The sequence below is a fragment of the Callospermophilus lateralis genome, unplaced genomic scaffold, assembly GCF_048772815.1.
Source record: "Callospermophilus lateralis isolate mCalLat2 unplaced genomic scaffold, mCalLat2.hap1 Scaffold_399, whole genome shotgun sequence".
NCBI classification, from domain to species: domain Eukaryota; kingdom Metazoa; phylum Chordata; class Mammalia; order Rodentia; family Sciuridae; genus Callospermophilus; species Callospermophilus lateralis.
Window position 1 is genome coordinate 525,812 of NW_027514353.1, and position 5,591 is coordinate 531,402.

Here is a 5,591-nt window from a genome sequence, read left to right on the forward strand (position 1 = left end):
CAAGTAAGACACAATTAGTGGAGAAGAGTTAGAAAATTTGTGAATACATATGTGAAAAGGAAAATGCTCAGGAGTTCACAACCTTGTAAGAGGTAGAAGAGTTTCCAAAAGTAAGGGAGAGGGTAAACACTCCACAAACATGGAGCTCTGCTGGACTAATGACTTTTTGAGAAACTGCCTCTGAGTTTGGGCACTTGAAACATATGTTCTTTTCAGGAGCTTTAGCTTTCTTTGTAGTGAGACCATCAACGCTGGGTCTCCATCTATGTGACCTGGATGACATGATTTCTTATTTTCTAGTGAACATGAGGCAGCAGTGCTGAATTCTCTCTTTGTAGGTAAACATTGGACACTGGGGTCTAAGTATCTAACCGTGTGGTCTGTAAAGCCATTTGGTCATCCTCCACTTTCGTGGTGTTTCTTACTGCTGGACTGTGAGTTTGATATTGGCTTCACGAAATACAAGGAGTTCAACTGGAACACAGTGCTGGAGGGAGTACTCTCACGTGTGGTGGATGGGGGTCTGCAGGAAAATGCACAAATGAGGCTTAAATCCCACATAGCTTTTCAACTTGACAATAGCAACCTGATTCTGAACATTGGCAGGAATCCTCTCCATATAACAATATGCCTTTACATAGAACGGTCTGCTGGTTGTACCATGTCAATCACAAGTGATTTGGAAGCCAATGGCAAATCCACGTGGCCCCACCACAGATGTTTTTTCACACACCTACACTCCACTGCGTAGGCCCACTAGTCTGCAGGCTCCAACTTTCTGGCATCTGTGTTCTACACAATTTTCATGAAACCCAGTCAATCAAAGCACTGTCTGGTACAATCATGATCAGCAACAGGATATCCAAAGGTTCTCCCTTGCCACCTGGTCATAGGAATTCTAAAAAATTCATGGTATTTATCTAGATATTTTTTAATGATGATGTTGGAGGCACTGTGTGATTCAATTTATACAGGAACCATTAAATGGTGAGGAAGATCATTTCAATGAAAGCACTGGAGAACTCTTACAGGCAAGGCTTCCCAAAGAGTGGCCAAAAGGTCACATGAAGCCAGGCCCATTGAGGTCTACAATGTGACTTCCATGTGTGTCTTGACTCTCAACTATGGCTGCCAATCTTTCAGAATAAAATCATATATATCCTGGCTGAGATTCCCAGTGCTCTATGGAAAGCCACCCTGGTCCTAGATCTCAGTTTCCAATCGCGAATCTCATGCATGGCCTCCTTAAATCCCAACACAATTCATGGCAATACTTTTCTGAGATCAGTTCCAGAACACGGTCTCTAAGGGGAATCAAAAAAGAGATCAAGCCCAGGTAAACCCAGGCATCTCTTCCAACTGCCACACTAATGACGACAATTGAAACCAAAACACTCCCACACGGCCCTCATCCTCATTTATATAGACACTAATCAAAAGCTCTAGCTGGAGGTTTCTTTGAGGGGCGCAGCCCAAGACAGTGTCAAAAATAATCTCCCTTGCCCCTCATTTGCCTAAAGTCAGGGTGGCCTGGACAACCTTCCTGTGAACCAGAAGTGATCAAATAGGCGTGCCATTAAAACTTCTGCACTTCTAAATTTTGAGGCCTACTGACTGTAGGGTACAGATTCTTTGTGTGAATTGGAGTCATGAGAATACCCAAGCACCTATTGTCTAGCCTCTGCAGGGCTTTGAAGAACTCATTTGACACAAAGGATCCCTATTCTCACTTGATGGAGGTCAGGAATCTTACAGAGGAAGGCGAGAGACTGCATCCACAATGAATGATCTTATTTCCATTTTGGTTTTGGATGCACACATGGGATATTCCTTTAGATAAATCAGGTTCTGATAATATAAGCCACAGCCTCAAACAGGGCCAAGAGGATGGTTCAGACACATCCCGTTCCAAAGCAATTAAGCAAAGAGCCACGGGTGATGCCCATTCGTTTCCCTTTGAAAACTGTTTTCATCAGGCTTCACAAAGGGGTGCCCTGAGGCAAAGACTTTCCTGACATTCATGGTAACATAAAAATAGATAATCAAATGGTTCAAAGCAGGGTTTCTCCACTGAGACTTTACTGGTCACACTGAAATCTGAGTTTTCTGAGATGCTTACCATTCCCTTCAGCTATCTAGTACATGGCCATGTCACAGAGATTGGAGGTGGTACATATCTTGGACACAAAACCATGAGCCTATTCTGGAGAGGGGCCAGAATTCAGGAAGAAAACAGGAACTTACGAAGTTAGTAGGTGTTGCCCATGGAAAAGACAAGCCGCAGTCCATTCATAAATTGAGCAGGGTGAATGCTGGGAAGCTTTCAACTAGACAGGACACATCTATTGATTCATTCTCTTTTCTAATGTCTACAACCACGGACAAAGTGGAATACAGAGACATAAAAACACTCCCTTGTCAAACAACTTACAAGAAACAATTCACACCAAACCAAACAAACCACCTTTTTTACCTATTCTCAGAACATAAGGAAAAACCACAAACACCCACACCCACAAATGCACCTCCTTCCCCCAAGTAGGTCTGTGACTATCTGGAGTGTCCTCTGACTAGTAGGCTATAAAATTTCCCCAGAAATGGCCTTTCCTGTATCAGATCTTGTCTCCTTGGTCAACTCTGTGAAGTTGTCAGGAGGCAGTGATGAGCCAATTTTTGTACTCTCAGAAAAGCCCCCTCTTCAGAGCTTTCTTGGTATTTGGACACCCTTACATCAGCAGGTACCAAGAAAGACTGACTCTGTCCTTGGTAAATCCACAGAAGTGAGCCCACTGGGACTGGGACTGGGACTGGCTCTGGATGCCTGGCTTCCTGGATCCCAAATTAAGAGAGTTCCATTACAAAGGAAATAGGTCAGATCACTTCCTTCAGGAACTGAATGAGGTTACTGCCTTGGCAACCACTTTGTCCTAACAGTTGCTTCCTAGCATCTCCTGATATGGAGGCTGCCCCTACTTCATGTGATACTTTCACATGTTAGAATAGTATAGAAACCATAGTCACCTGGGAACAGCTCTCCACACAGGCCTGGTTTGGTCCATCTTCCCTACATCAGGAAGAGAGGGGCTGACTCAGACACATCCTTTCATCCTGATCGTGTTGTTTTTCATGGAATATGACTTTTGCTCTCTCAGGTCTTTCATAGCTGCCTTCATCTTCTCCAGAGATCATTTCTTCATGGACTTTTGAGGTTCTCAGTAGGTGGAAGATCCCCTACCTTCCTGTATTGTAAGACCAACTCTGTCCCTGCTGTTCGGTAAAGTGAGATTGAGTGAACAGTGTATGGTTAGGGTTAATAGCATGTTCGATTTGGGTTAGGGATCATTCTGCTGGATGAATAATGGGATTAGGAACCTGCGATATTTATAATATAGACATGAAATATAAGTATGAAAACAGAAATCTAGGAAAGATTTGAAGCCCAGAAGGGCATTGGGCCCTCAATTGGGATACTTAGCTTGAATTATGTCCTGCAACAAGGTCTCAGATAAATTGATATACAATGGCATAGGACCCTATACCTCGGATGATTGAATGTAGAAGAGAACATCCAGTCAAAAATGGATAGTCTGTAGGATTATGAAGATAATCAGTAGGTTTAGGAAGAAGAGTAAGTCTAGCAGTTGGACCAAAAGTTCTTTAGCTCTAGGGTTTCGGTTGGAGAATGAATGTAAATGTCAGCACATGTGAAGAGTCAGTCAAAATGATGAACTGGGGAAAATATGTAGGAAAGCAGATATCAATAGAGACATTACGAAATCAGGCAAAGTATATAGTGAGTGATAGGATTAGACATTTTCAACAGGGTTGAGGTTGAATATATAATCTTAGGAAGAAACAAATATGTAGTCACCATTAGGATTCATATTTGAGAGCATTAGGCAATCTGGACATTATATTGTTAGTATTCCATGCTCACGTTCCAGTTAAGCTTTGGTAAAACCATAAGTGTGACCTTTACAATTTGTGTCCAGAATATTACTGTGATAAAATGTATATGTAGATCAGGTGACCTGAGTATTTCTTCCACCATTTCTGGGAGCAATATTTTGAAAACTTATAAATTAGTACTGGGGATACTAATAGGTTTACCCTGTGTTGATGAATATAGAGATGATGAATTAATAGACCACACTGGGAATAAATTATATAACTGGTTCCAAATTTAAATAATGGATTGTGTTGATTTATGAAAATATATGGGAAATCTTATATTGATATACATACATTCATTCCAACCATTTATACATCTAATGGTAATATTAAGGTTACCGTTTATCATGAATAGTGTGTGAATTTTGCTTCAAAAATAATTATGAAATCGAAAATAATGTGTTTAGAAAGAAGTCTAGTGAAAAGACCAGTAAAGAAACATGGAGGAATATATGTGTTCCGAAGGAGGAAGTGATTGAAAGTGAACCAATTGTTTACAAATTTGTGAACTTGTGAATGAAAGAATATATCTTATGATGTTCACAAACTGAAGAAATAATAATGTACCAGGTTTGAATGAAAATGAACTTTAACAAACACAACATATCTCATAGGAATCTACTTGCATTGATGTTAAACTGGGTCAGTTACTGTAAAAATATTGGGATTTATAAGCACCATTCCCTGAAGTTAGTTTTCAGTACTAGGAATCAAATATGTATTTCAGTGGATGTATATTTCTGAGAATAATCTTGTGAAAAATTGATTATAAATCCACATACAGGAACATGAATGAATTTAGGCAGTCTATAATAAGACACATATGTTTTATATTTTGGAAAATCTGGATACTATATATATATATATATATATATATATATATATATATATATATATATACATACATATAGACACACAAACACACACACATTATAATGTAGCAATATATATGCCAATTGACATTCATCATGAAAAATAACTCATCCGCATATCCAAAAATATTCATTGTACTGAAAATGGATGTATGTATAATGTTGTTCCTCAAGGAAGCTCACCTTTAATTTTCAGTTCCAACAGCATTTAGGAGGAGTGATCTCTTCTCACAATTCATATCTGCCAAGTCAGCCACCTCACAAGAATGTACGTGTGAAACCAGGTAGGATTCTATTTGTGCATATAAAAATACATGTGCTTAACAGGCTACACAGAAAGGGAGAAGGAATTCACGTATTTGTTAACTTTAAAAACACATGGAGAATTATTTCAACAAATAATTGAGTAGATTTATAACTCCTACCTCATGTCATGCAAAAGGCAAGTCCAACTATACACCATGCCTCTTCTGAACTGCTTGTATTTCTATTATGTTTGGGTTATTTTTCTCATAATATTAGTATTAGTAGTCAGGGTCCAGTAGGGTATAGGTTAGTGTCAGGGATTCACTATTATGAATGGAAAATTTGAAAATGAATCCAATGTGTATGCAAATATGTGCTACAAAAATATCTTCCCCCTCTCATCCAGAACAATGACTTGACATTACCTTAGCCCCAAGTAAGTCACAATTAGAGGAGAAGAGTTAGAAAATCTGTGAATACATATATGGAATGGAAAATGCTCAGGAGTTCATAACCTTGGAG